The following is a 15,336-nucleotide window of genomic DNA, read 5'->3' as shown; positions in this document are numbered from 1 at the left end:
AATTTTATCAATGCCTCTAATCCTCAAAAGTGAGGGATCACAATTGTGATACTGCTTGAAATGCTTAGGGATTGTTTTTAGGAACATCGGTTCCTCCTCATTCTTTGTGGCCAGAATACCATTAACATGTTCCCGTGTCCTGATTTTCAATTGACGGGTTGTTAACCCTATATAAATTTTTGGACATGGGCATACTGCATAATAAATCACTGCCTTTGTCTCGCAATTAATATGATGGTTTATTGAAAATGTTTTCTGGCCTGTGGAATCTACAAATTTGTTGGTCCTATCAATATTAGATCAGGCCACACAGTGACCACATTGGAAAGATCCCTTTCTCTGTTCAAAATTAGATAGGAAGGTCTTAGGTCCATTTTCATAGTGGATCCTGACGAGTTGGTCACGTATATTTTTTGGTCGACGATAAGTGATACTAGGTTCATCTGCAAGGTATTTGGATAATGTATTATCCACCATGAGGATTGGCCACGCCTTGGCCAGAGCATTACGCATTCTCTGATCTTCAGAATGATAGGTAGAAATGAATCGAACTTTCGATGTTTTCTCGGGTTTAGGGGATGAATATAGTAGGTCATTCCTAAGAGAATGTTTTGCCCTATTATATGCCCTTTTGATACTGCGTCGACTGTATCCCCTCTCAATAAACCTCAATTTCATTTCTTCAGCTCTCGTTTCAAAGTCCCTATCAGTAGAACAAAGGCGTCTTAATCTCAAAAATTGGCTCACCGGAATGGATCTTATCAATGATGCAGGATGAGCCGATGAAGCATGTAATATTGAATTCGTGGACGTACTTTTTCTAAAAATGTCAGTTTGTAAAATATTATTGCTGTCACGTTTAATCAAAACATCCAAAAATTCAATTGAATTTCTGTCATAACGACAGGTCAATTGAATATTTAATTCGTTCAGATTCAATTCAGTGATGAATAAATCAAGAGCCTCAGCTGAGCCCTGCCAAATGAAAAATATATCATCAATGTACCGTGTCCAGAAGAGGACACGGCACATTGACGACAATTGATCAGAATGAAAAAGGTCCCTCTCCCACAGCCCCAGGAACAGATTGGCATACGCAGGTGCGTAAGAAGCGCCCATTGCTGTACCCTGGAGCTGTAGGTAGAAGGACCCTTTGAAAGTAAAGAAGTTGTGAGTTAAACTAAATCCCAAGATCTCAATGACAAATTCCCTCATACTGGGACACAAATTTGACATAGACAAAAAATATTTAACTGCTTTGATCCCATCCACATGTCTAATGTTTGAATATAGAGACTCGACATCACATGTAACAAGTAGTGTGTCGGTCTCAATATGGAGGCCATCAATTTTCTTCAAAAATTCCATCGTATCCTTTGTGAAGGAGGGAAGACATTCGACCATAGGTTGTAATTTATGATCAATAAATTTACCCACATTCTCCAAAAAATTTCCATTGCCAGATACAATTGGTCTACCTGGTGGTAAATCGATACTCTTATGTATCTTTGGCAAAAGGTAGAATGTGGGTATACAAGGTTCCTTCACAGTCAATGCTTGTTGAAGTTCCTTCGAAATGACCCCTTCAACAGTAGCCCTATTGAAGATATCATGTAGTTTGGAACAGAAAGATATTAGGGGATTATAAGTAAGTTTTTGATAACATACTTTATTCCTAAGTTGTTTGAAAGCTTCTGTCTCATACATCTTGGATGGCCAAAAAACGATGTTGCCCCCTTTATCTGATGGTTTAATAACCACATCTGTCAGATCCCAATACCCAATACCATTTGGGTATTGGGATTACCACCCTTTCTTTTATATATACATGTGTACATATATACATTACATGTTTTAATAATAAAATATTTTTGGATATCAGTTCGGTTTCTCGCAGTTTGTTTAAAGACACTGAAGGTCTGATAAGCATTTGTGTGTACGTGCACACATTTTTTACTGTTTCAACAGAATTAAGTAGATTCATTGCAAATATTCATATAATATATATTGGTTACTTTCTTTTTGTTTCCAAAAAGATTTACAATATTGTGCTTAAAAGAAAAACAGGAGAATATTATGAATACTCTAAGTTTTCTGAAAATTATACTATTAATTTGTAACACCTCAAAATAGTAGGCTAAAATTTATGATGCATACATTAAAGCCGTACAAGTATCCTTTGGAGTCAGCTAAATATACAGTATAAATAATAAACTTTAAAGCAAGTCTCCAAGACTTCAAGCTACATAACAATCAACTAATTTTGACCTGGAAAACTGTTTCTATTACTATGTTGTTCGTATAATTTAATAGTTTCTGAAAACATGTACATATGTATAATCCTGAGATTTTGAAACAGAATACTGCTTTTAAAAATACAGTAAATGTGCAGCTACAGTGGCATGTAAAAGTTTGGGCTCTCTTGGTCAAAATTACTGTTATTGTGAACAGTTAAGCAAGTTGAAGATGAAATAATCTCTAAAAGGTCTAAAGTTAAAGATGAGAAATTTCCTTTGTATTTTATTTCCCCCCAAAATTTATTTTTTTTATTATAAAAATTGCAAAAAGGGAAATGGGCTGATGCAAGAGTTTGGCCTTGGAGATTTGTGTGCTCAGATAACTTTAACCAATGTTTCAGATATTAATTAGCCTGTTAGGGTTATGGCTTATCCACTATCATCGTTAGGAAAGCCCAAGTGATGCAAATTTTCCAGCTTTATAAAAACTCAGCCTCCACTAACCTTGTGCCAAAAAACAACAGCCATGTGTTCTTCTAAGCAGCTGCCTAGCACTCTGAAAATGAAAATGGTGGAGGCCCACAAAGCAGGAGAAGGCTAAAAGAAGATAGCAAAGCTGCCCTTTCCTCAGTTCAAAATGTAATTAAGAAATGGCAGTGAACAGGAACAATGGAGGTCAAGATAAGGTCTGGAAGAGCTTCAGTGAGAGCTGATTGTAGGCTTGCTAGAGAGGCAAATCAGAACCCCCGCTTATTTGCAAAACAACTTCAGAGAGATTTAGCAGACTCTGGATTTGTGGTACATTTTCTACTGTTCAGAGACACCTGCACAAATTTGGCCTTCATGGAAGAGTCATCAGAAGAAAACCTCTGCTGCGTCCTCACCATAAAATTCAGTGTCAGAAGTATGCAAAAGAACATCTAAACAAGCCTGATGCATTTTGGAAACAAGTTCTGTGGATTGATGAGGTTAAAATAGAACTCTTTGGCCACAATGATTAAAAGTATATGTGGAGAAAATGAGCACAGAATTTCAGGAAGAGAACATCTTGCCAACCATTAAGCATGAAGGTGGATCAATCATGCTTTGTTGTTGTGTTGCAGTCAATGGCACAGGGGAACATTTCCCGGGTAGGGGGAAGAATGGATTCAATAACATTTCAGCAAATTCTTGATGCAAACAATATCATCTGTAAAAAAGCTGAAGTTGAAAAGAGGATGGCTTCTAAAAATTGATAATGATCCTAAACACACATCAAAATCGAAAATAGACTACCCCAAAAGGTACAAGCTGAAAGTTTTACAATGGCCCTCACAGTCCCCTGATCTGAACATCATTGAAAATCTGTGGATAGACCTCAAAATAGCAGTGCATGCAAGACAACCCAGGAATCTCACAGGACTGGAAGAATTATCCAAGGAAGAATGAATGAAAATCCCTCAAACGAGAATTGAATGACTTTTGGCTGCCTAGAAAAAGCGTTTATAAGCTGTGATACTTTCAAAACGGCATGCTACTAGGTACTAACCATGCTGGGTGCTCAAACGTTTCCAACGGTCTATTTTCCTTTTTATAACTTATAAAATTTAAAAGATGAAAATCTATATACAGCTCTGGCAAAAAACAAGAGACCACTGCAAAATTTTCAGTTTGTCTGATTTTTCTCTTTCTAGGTATATTTTTGAGTAAAATGTAAATTGCTCTTTTATTCTATAAACTACTGACAACATGTATTTGAATTTCCAAGCACTAAATTTTGTATTTATTTTCAGAAAATGAGAAATGGTCAAAAGAACAAAAAAATGCAGTGCTTGCAGACCTCAAATAATGCTAAGAAAACAAATTCATAGTCATTTAGAAACAACAATACTAATGTTTTAACTCAAGAAGAGTTCAGAAATCAATATTTTGTGGAATAACCATGATTTTTAATCACAGCTTTCATGTGTCTTGGCATGATTTCCACCAGTATTTCACACTGCTTCTGGGTGACCTTATGCCACTCCTGGTACAAAAATGTAAGCAGTTCTTCTTTGTTTGATGGCTTATGACTATCCACCTTCCTCCTGATTACATTCCAGTGGTTTTCAGTGGGGTTCAGGTCTGGAGATTTGGCCGTCCATGACATGGATTTGATGTGGTGGTCCTTCATCCACACATTGATTGACTTAGTTGTGTGACATGGAACATTGTCCTGCTGGAAAAACTAGTCATCAGAGTTGGGGAACATTGCCTGAGCAGAAGGAATCAACTGTTTTTCCAGGATAACCTTGTATGCATCTTGATTTATACGTCTTTCGCAAAGATTAACCTGCCCAATTTCAGCCTTTCTTTAGCATCCCCAGATCATCACCAATCCTCCACCAAATTTCACAGTGGGTGCAAGACACTGTGGTTTGTACGCCTTTCTAGATCTCCGTCTAACCATTAGATGACCAGATGTTGGGCAAAGCTGAAAATTAGATTAATCAGAGATTACCTTACTCCAGTCCTCTATAGTCCAATTCGTATGGTCTTTGGCAGATTTCAGCCTGGCTCTCCTTTGCTACTCATTGATAAAAAGCTTTTTTTCTAGCTTTACATGACTTGAGCCCTGCCTCTAGGAGCCTGTTATGAACTGTTCTTGCCGTGCACCTCACCCCAGCTTCCATTGCTTTTGTAGGTCACTTGATGTCATCCTGCGGTTGCTGACTGACATTCGAATAAGATGATGGTCATCCCGGTCAGTGGAGAGTCGTTTCGCCCTCTGACGGTCTGTAGCTTTGTTGGCCCCAATGTCTGCTGCTTGACCTTATTGTAATGGACTGCCGTCTTAGAAATTTTAAGGATGGAGACAACATGACGCTCACTGTATCCCTCTGCTAGTAAAGCCAGAATTGAGCCCTTCTTTTCCTCACTCAAGACTTTTCTTTTCAACTCCTTTGGCATGGTTAAAAGTTATTTTTTCATTCCTATTACTTTTGGGATATTACTAGCACTTGTTTTGCCATCCAGCTTGTCCAGGATAGGACTAGATACACGGCTCAGCAGACTGTATCACACAGGATAGGATACGATACACGATTCAGCAGTCAGTATCACAAAGGATAGGATTAGATACACAGGTTAGCAGTCAGTATCCCACAGGATGGGATTAGATACACAGCTCAGCAGTTAGTATCACACACGATAGGATTAGATACATGGTCAGCACACAGTATCACACAGGATAGGATTAGATTCATGGCTCAGCAGACAGTATGACACAGGATAGGATTAGATACACAATTCAGCAGTCAGTATCACACAGGATAGGATTAGATACACAGCTCAGCAGACAGTAACACACAGGATAGGATTAGATACACAGCTCAGCAGACAGTGTCACAGGATAGGATTAGATACACAGCTCAGCAGACTGTATCACACAGAATAGGATTAGATACACGGCTCAGCAGACTGTATCACACAGGATAGGATTAGATACATGGCTCAGCAGACAGTAACACACAGGATAGGATTAGATACACGGCTCAGCAGACAGAATCGCATAGGAAAGGATTAGATACATGGCTCAGCAGACTGTATCACACATGATAGGATTAGATACACGGCTCAGCAGGCAGTAACACACAGGACAGGATTAGATACATGGCTCAGCAGACAGTATCACCCAGGATAGGATTAGATACACAGCTCAGCAGTCAGTATCACGCAGGATAGGATTAGATACACAGCTCAGCAGACAGTGTCACACAGGATAGGATTAGATACACAGCTCAGGAGACAGTATCCCACAGGACAGGATCAGATACACACAGTGCCGGCGTTATGGGCAGGCAGACCAGGCAGCTGCCTAGGGCCCCCGCTCCTCCAGGGGCCCTCAGCCAGCGGCACATCACACAGCAGCTATGGGGCCCCTGAGAGGCAGGGGGACCGCCTGCCCCCAGTGCCGACTCCCGCCGCCACACTAAAGGAGGCAGTGATGGAGGAGAGAGTATCAGCTGACGCTCCCTCTTACATCATTCACCGCTCTGCCTCTGACACAGCGGGGGTGCGATGATGTCATCGCGCTCTCACTGTGTGCTAGACAGAGCAGGAGGAGACAGGAGCAGCCAGCAGCGTGGGCACGAGGGGAAGGTGAGGAGTGTTTTTTTTTTTTTTTTTAAATCAGTGTGAGTACTGGACTGTGGGGCCACTCTGGGGGGCTATATACCATGCTGGACTGTATCATACCATAATGGGGGGGCTATATACCATGCTGGGCCATATTATACCATTCTGGGGGGGCTATATACCATGCTGGGCTGTATTACACCCTTCTGGGGGGCTATATACCATGCTGGGCTGTATTATACCATGCTGGGTTGTATTATACCATTCTGGGGGGCTATATACCATGCTGGGCTGTATTATACCGTGCTGTGCTGTATTATACCATTCTGGGGGGGCTATATACCATGCTGGGCTGTATGATACTGTGCTGAGCTGTATTATACCATTCTGGGAGGCTATATACCAGGCAGGGCTGTATTATACCATGCTGGGCTGTATTATGCCATGCTGGGATGTATTATACCATTCTAGGGGGGCTATATACCATGCTGGGCTGTATTATACCATGCTGGGCTGTATTATATCATTCTGGGGGGCTATATACCATGCTGGGCTGTATTACACCCTTCTGGGGGGCTATATACCATGCTGGGCTGTATTATACCATGCTGGGTTGTATTATACCATTCTGGGGGGCTATATACCATGCTGGGCTGTATTATACCGTGCTGTGCTGTATTATACCATTCTGGGGGGGCTATATACCATGCTGGGCTGTATGATACTGTGCTGAGCTGTATTATACCATTCTTGGAGGCTATATACCAGGTAGGGCTGTATTATACCATGCTGGGCTGTATTATGCCATGCTGGGATGTATTATAGCATTCTAGGGGGGCTATATACCATGCTGGGCTGTATTATACCATGCTGGGCTGTATTATACCATTCTAGGGGGGCTATATACCATGCTGGGCTGTACTATACCGTGCTGGGCTGTATTATACCATTTTTGGGGGCTATATACCATGCTGGGCTGTATTATACTATTCTGGGGGGGCTATATACCATGCTGGGCTGTATTATACCGTGCTGTGCTGTATTATACCATTCTGGGGGGGCTATATACCATGCTGGGCTGTATGATACTGTGCTGAGCTGTATTATACCATTCTTGGAGGCTATATACCAGGTAGGGCTGTATTATACCATGCTGGGCTGTATTATGCCATGCTGGGATGTATTATAGCATTCTAGGGGGGCTATATACCATGCTGGGCTGTATTATACCATGCTGGGCTGTATTATACCATTCTAGGGGGGCTATATACCATGCTGGGCTGTACTATACCGTGCTGGGCTGTATTATACCATTTTTGGGGGCTATATACCATGCTGGGCTGTATTATACTATTCTGGGGGGGCTATATACCATGCTGGGCTGTATTATACCATGCTGGACTGTATTATACCATGCTGGGGGGGCTATATACCATACTGGGCTGTATTATACCATTCTGGGGTGCTATATACCATCCTGGGCTGTATTATACCATTCTGGGGCGGCTAGATACCATGTTGGGCTGTATTATACCATACTGGGCTGTATTATTCCATTCTGGGGGGCTATATACCATACTGGGCTGTATTATACCATGCTGGGCTGTATTATACCATTCTGGGGGGGCTATATACCATGCTGGGCAGTATTATACCATTCTGGGGGGGCTATATACCATGCTAGGCTGTATTATACCATGGTGGGCCGTATACCATGGTGGGCTGTATTATACCATGGTGGGTTATATACCATGCTGTGCTGTATACCATGGTGGGCTGTGCTGTATACCATGGTGGACTGTGCTGTATACCATGGTGGGCTGGGCTGTATACCATGTGGTGCTGGGCTATATACCATGTGGTACTGGGTTATATACTATGCCGCTGGGTTATTTACCATGGGGGTACATTTTGCATTATATTCTATAAGGGGAGGCTGTGTTATATAATATGGGGGGCTACATTATATTCTATGGGGGGCTGTATTATATTTATTATATTCGATAGGGGCTGCATTAGACTATATGAGGATGGCTACATTGTATTCTATGGAGGGGCTACATTACACTATATAAGGGGCTGCATTATATCCTATGAGGGGGTTGCCATATATTCTATGGAGGGGCTGCATTATACTATATGGGGGGTGGGGCTGCATTATATTCTATGGGGGTTACATTATATTGTGTGGAGTGTCTGCATTATTCTCTGGGGTAGCTGCATTATATTATATATATAGTCATTATTATGACTGCATTATACTATAAGAGGGGGGCTGCATTATATTCTATGGGGGTACATTATATTGTATGGCGGGGCTGCATTATACTCTGTGGGGTGGCTGCATTATGCTCTATTGGGTGGCTGCATTATACTATATGTCGGCTGCATTATACTGTATCGAGGACTATGGGGAATACATTATATGAAGAACTATGGGGTGCATTATGCTATGGGAAGTGAATTGTACTACATGGGTGACTATGGCGGTGCATTATACTATATGGAGAACTATGAGGAGTGTATTATACTATATGGAGGACTGCGCAGTGTATTTTAATATATGGAGGGCTATGAGGAGTGTATTATACTATATGGAGAACTGAGGAGTGTATTATACTATATGGAGGACTATGGGGCAGATTATATTATATGGAGGACTATGGGGTGTAAACTGTAGATGTGCTGCTGATGACATGATACTGTATGGTGATCTGTTAGGGTGTGTGCACACGTTGCGGATTAGTCTGTGGCTTTTTCTGCAGAGAATCCATATCTCTTGGCAGAAACCGAAGGGTAAAACACATGCATTTTTCTTGCGGATTCCTAGCATGTGTACAACGGATTTGATGCAGGTTCTAGTGAGGTTTGGCAGTGCGGATGAGAGAGAGATTGATTGATTTGTATGTCCCGGAACGTACACTGCAGCTGCAGTTCCGCAAAAAAGAAGTAACATGCTACGGAAAATAAACAGCAGCAAATCTGCGCAGAATTTTCCGCAGCATGTGCACGGCAGATTTGGTTCTCCATAGGATTACATGGTACTATAAGCCGCATGGAAACTGCTGTGGATCCACCGGACCAAATCCGCTGCGGATCCGCAGCAAAAACCGCATCGTGTGCACACACTCTTAGTGATCCATTAGTGATCGTTCTGTCCCCATCATTCTTTCTCAGACGGTGGAAAGAGGTTGGGAAACAAGTATTGAATGACTTCTTCAATTTTGTCGATCATTTAGCGGCCTGAACTCAGCGCATGTAAATACAATCGAAATGCTTCTGTGTGATATGCATTATGTTAGCATTTGGGGCCCCATTTTAAACTTTGCCTAGGGCCCCAATTTGCCTAAAACCGGCTCTGGATACACAGCTCAGCAGATGGTATCACACAGGATAGGATTAGATACACAGCTCAGCAACAGGATGTGCCAAAGGAGAGGACATTTTCATTCCAAGAATTCCAATCATGCCATCTGATTTGCCTTTTGATTTTAAACGCCTCCAGTTTCCACTTCAACTGGCATTTTCAATGTTCATTAACAATGCTCAGGGACAGTCCTTGAAAGTAGTAGGGATCGATTTGCAATCTCCATGCTTTTCTCATGGTCAACTTTACGTGATTTGTTCAAGAGTTGAAACTGCCAAAAATCTGTTCATCTTTGCACCGAAAGGAAAAACCAAAAATGTTGTTTATCAAAAGGCTCTTGAATGAGTTGAAAATAAAATACTATCAATACTTGGGTAATCGTTTAGTTAATCTGTAGTATTGAATATATGATGTGAAATGTTTTTATGTGCATTATAATCATTATAATTTGTTAGAACTAACCACAGTTAGTTACTATGCCCAGGCAACACTGGGTTCTTCAGCTAGTATATAATTATATAATATTTTTTTCCGTAAAATACAAACGAGATGTGTGATCTTAATCTTTATTCCTTTTAGAGATCACTTCATCTTTAACTTGCTTAATTATTTGCAATCACAGTAATTTTGACCAGGGGTGCCCAAACGTTTACATGCCACTATATAATTTAATTGATTTTTGTTTGGAAAAGTATCTAAAATCTCTAAGGAAGGCAAAATAAGTACATTTATTTTTTAATTGAAAAACCCAGTGACTATAAGTGTAATTTAAAAACAATCTTATTAACATTTTTATTTGACAATTACAATTTAAAGATTCTTCAAGAATATAATAAAATGTCCTCCATCACATAATTCAAATGGCAGCCTTGTCATGGGTTGCAGTCTGAATAAACACATCTTCCAAGACCTACTTAGCTAAAAGAGAGGAACTGTATCGCACTGTATCATAAGAAAACATACCAGAGAGCTAACAGAGAAGGGGTGAGACAGGAGAAGAAATAAATCTTCTCCTTAGCTTATTGTGCATGGAAGACTGAGCCTGGATAAAAAACATGCTTTGCATTCAGTCAGCCAAGGAAAAGATTTATTTGTTATCCTGTCCCAGCCCTTCGACATGGCTCACTGAGGTACAGTATGTGTGCTTATAATACAGCTGTGTTTCTTCATATTGCAGTACATACTGATACTTGACTTTCTGGCCTCCCCTCTAGCGCTCTGGCTCCGCTCCAGTCCATCCTACACTCTGCTGCCTGACTAATCCACCTGTCTCTCCCCGCTATTCCCCAGCCTCCCCCCTATGCCAGGCCCTTCACTGGCTTCCTATTGCCCAGATTCTCCAATTCAAAACCCTAACCATGACATACAAAGCCATCCACAACCTGTCTCCTTCATACATCTGTGACATGGTCTCTAGGTACCTACCCGCACGCAACCTTCGATCATCTCAAGATCTCCTTCTCTACTCCCCCTTTATCTCTTCTTCCCACAACCGCATACAAGACTTCTTCCGTGCTTCCCCCATACTCTGGAACTCCGCAGCACATGAGACTCTCACCATCAACGGAAACCTTCAAGAAGAACCTGAAGACCCACCTGTTCCGACAAGCCTACAGCCTGCAATGATCCTCGGTCTACTGAACCACCGCACGACCTGCTCTACCCTCTCCTACTGTATCCTCACCCATCCCTGTAGACTGTGAGCCCTCGCGGGCAGGGTCCCCTCTCCTTATGTACTTGTGTGTCCCTTGTCTTACACATGTTTAATGTACCTGTCTATATTTCCCCTTTTCACATGTAAAGCGCCATGGAATAAATGGCGCTATATAAATGCATAATAATAATTATAATAATGGGCTATCTTTTGCATTATGTAATGGGGCAATTTTACTACATTCTTCAAGAGTCCCTTTAAGTCATTCTGTGACTTTTGAACACCAAATATGCCTTGTGTGTGATGTTTATGTGGCTAATTTAATATTTTTTTTCTATGATGAAAAAATGTGATAAACTTAAAATGGATAAAGAGGAGTTTTCAATAGCAATATTTCAAGGATGTCTCCTAAACAAAAACTTTAGCTGCTGTTTGTGGCAAAACTGCATTTATTGCCCATCAATTAGCCATGTTTTTCAAGTTTCTTCGTTGCAGTTGTGGTGCTGCAATAAAGTGTAAATCTTTAATATCTTGGATGTAGGCCTTGTGGGTGAGGGAAACGTGGCGATCCTCCCATATGTGGTCCCATAGGTCTTGGCACAGGTGGACTTGTGACAGCAATATGTGGTGTTGGCATCATCAAACCATCTCTTCTTGGGGCTGCGTTGCTTTGTGAGGCTCCATTAACAGGATGCAAGGTTGTATGTTGTACATTAGGTTGACTCTCTTAGAAGAAAGAAAAAAATATTTTGTTGACATAGAGCACCTATAAAACATATGTTTGATATTTTAGTATTGTCTTATGCGGCAATCATGCTCTTTTGTCCCATTATTATTGCTAACCTGATAATTTGCAATATACAGTATGATTGCTATGGAGCATAATGACCAAAAATACATATCAGCGCATGTCCTAGGACTCTTTACATTTTGTGGTATCATATTTTTCAGTTTAAAGTTTAATGACATATATATAGTAGATGACTGCTAAAAGTCAACCAATTTTGTAATTTCCAGCAATTTACTTTATATGATAGATCAACATCAATGATTTAACTGTATTGCTTCAAATGTATTGTTAAATTAACTTATATTCTGAATTGTATGAACACCATGATAATATTTAGATTGTCTAAAAAAGGTTTTCTTGCAGTTTCATAATGACCTATACTTAAGCTTGCCAGATACATCAGATAGCTGTCATATTCTGAATGTTGACTGGTGATGACATAAAGGGGGGATGTGCGGGATTTTTTCATTAAAAAAGTACATTTTACTCAATAGATCTTTTAATAATAATAAGTTCCACAATTATATATGCAATAAAATAATTGTGTGAGTGTTCCTGCTCATCTCCAGATCTCTGATGTCATGTTAAACCAAGTCAGTGATATAGGACATCTCATAATGATGACCTCTTTAAATGTTTATTGTCAACTCCTTTAAATCGCTTTCAGATTGTCAGAAACCTCTTCAGTGCTATCAAAAGACTAATATGCCCTGTGTGCAATTCTTGGGATATGTCTTAAGATTTGATGCAGCTCATTCTCTTTTCATTTGAGACTCTCCTTGAATCTAACTAGAAGTTTCTTAATTTAATTTGCTGTTACCACCACAAAACAGGTGGGGGCATTGAAATCATGGTCATGTAGAGAACCATTCCTCAAGTTTTGTGCTGATTGCCTTATTTTAAGAACCGTCAAAAGTTTGTATTGTCTATTAATATCAGTCATGAGGTCGTTTTGCATAATCGGACAGATGATTTGGAATATGGCATTCAACAATATTACTGCTTTAAAGGGGTTATCCAGGACTATGTACTTTTTTTTACTACAGGCCTAAGAACTAACAGGCAGTTAGTCACTAACTACCTGCGTGTAGTGCCCGGTGGTGATTTCTGCCAGCATAGAATGGTCAAAGACCACTCCTGCCAGCAATTCAGGGGTTTCTGAAGCACGGTGGCTCAGTGGTTAGCACTGCAGCCTTGCAGTGCTGGAGTCCTGGGTTCAAATCCCACCAAGGACAACATCTGCAAGGAGTTTGCATGTTCTCCCCGTGTTTGCATGGGTTTCCTCTAGGTACTTTGGTTTCCTCCCACACTCCAGAGACATACTGATAGGGAATTTAGATTGTGAGCCCCATCAGGGACAGCAATGATAATGTGTGCAAACTGTAAAGCGCTGCGGAATATGTTAGCGCTATATAAAAATAAAGATTATTAGTATTATTATTATTCTCTTCCACTCTGCTCTGTTGGTGGGGCGTTACTCCTGATATCATGCATAACTTTGGGAAGTTGGCTGTCAATCAGCATGTCAACAGTCACACTCCATCAACAGAGTAGTCCGGAATAAAAAGAGCAGCTCTGTTGACTTAGAGAAGCTGAATATCGGGCAGGAGCGGTCAGTGACTGTTCTGAACCGGCACATGGTAACATAGTAACATAGTTATTAAGGTTGAAGGAAGACTTTAAGTCCATCTAGTTCAACCCATATCCTATCCTAACTTGCCCTAACATGTTGATCCAGAGGAAGGCAAAAAAAACCCATGTGGCAAACAGTAAGCTTCACATTGAGGAAAAAAATTCCTTCCCAACTTCACATACGGCAATCAGACTAGCTCCCTAGATCAATGCAACATTAAGGAAACTAGTGTATATACCCTGTAATGTTATACTTTTCAAGAAAGGCATCCAGTCCTGATATGAGCTCATTTTCTGCTCCACCAGCTGGGAGTTCTCCTTCCGTTCTCCCTCTGGTAGTGACAGGAGGTAGTGAGGTTAGTTTAATTGGTAATGGTCTGCCACCTGACGAGGAGGATAGTGATTGGATCTCTGGAGTATCAGACTGGATATAAGACAGCCAATGCCCTATCCTGTTGCTTGTGATTCAGTCTGTTTCTCAGGTCTTGGACTTCAGCTCTGCTCCAGTCATCTCAAGTTAAGTTTGTTTTTTGCTAATGTTCACACTTGCTCTTGTTGGTTAACTCAGTTTTTGTGTGGTCAGCCAGCCCGGCTGGGCTGTGCTGAATTTCCACTCTTATTTATCTGTATTTGCCAATTTGCCTTTTTGTCCTTTATTAGATTGGCCTCTTTTTGCTCTGTCTCAGAATATTCCAGAGTGCTGATATAGTGGGAGAAGTCTAGTGACTTCAGGGTTAATTTTGTTATCAGAAGCGTTGGACATTATTTTTGGTAGGTTTTTTGGCAGATTGCAGACAGTATCTTTCCTTTCCTGTCCTTTCAAGTTAGTTTGGCCCCATCGTTTGCTCAGCCTATTTTTCTGCCTTTGTTTGTGTTTTCATCTTGCTTCACCGTCAATACATGTGGGGGTTGTCTTTCCTTTGGGGTCTGCTCTGGGGAGTTAGTTTTCCTCTTTTCTTACTTTAGGCTTATTTAGCTCTCCGGTTGTGACGAGGCATCCAGGACCACCGTATGCATGCTCCACGACTGCATCTAGCTGTGTGTTAAGATCAGGGCTCTGCAGTCTGCATAGTTACCAACCTCTCTGGTTTTCTGAGACTTAGCGTGTGTTGCTTTTTTCCTCCTCGGTGACCCATTCATAACACAGTCCCTTCTTAAATTTTAGTAGTGAATCACTCACTACAACATCATATGGCAGAGAGTTCCATAGTCTCACTGCTCTTACAGGCAAAGCAGGCGAGTAATTGCCACTGTTAGGAACTGCCTACCTGTTTGATTTAACATGCAAAACACAAGCCGGGGAGACTCCATCACATGTTTCTCAACGCAAGCAATGACTAGCCAGGTCTTTCCCCGGGAAGGAACAACCACGGGAAGGGCAGTCTCCAATGAAGGAAACCACCTATGCCAAAACATGGTATCCATCCACAGACAGCTGTTTTGGGTTATTGCCCCTCATCAGTGTGGAGTAGGAAACTGGCCAGTAGGAGCAATGCCTAGTAAAAGACTGTGAAAAATGAGGATGAATGAACTCATGGAGATCAACATCCAACACTGCGGA

Source organism: Dendrobates tinctorius, unplaced genomic scaffold (assembly GCF_039654945.1).
Source record: "Dendrobates tinctorius isolate UK_male_01 unplaced genomic scaffold, ASM3965494v1 ptg000162l, whole genome shotgun sequence".
In the NCBI taxonomy this organism is placed as follows: Eukaryota; Metazoa; Chordata; class Amphibia; order Anura; family Dendrobatidae; genus Dendrobates; species Dendrobates tinctorius.
The sequence above is the reverse complement of the archived record's forward strand: the minus strand, read 5'-3'. Positions refer to the sequence as shown.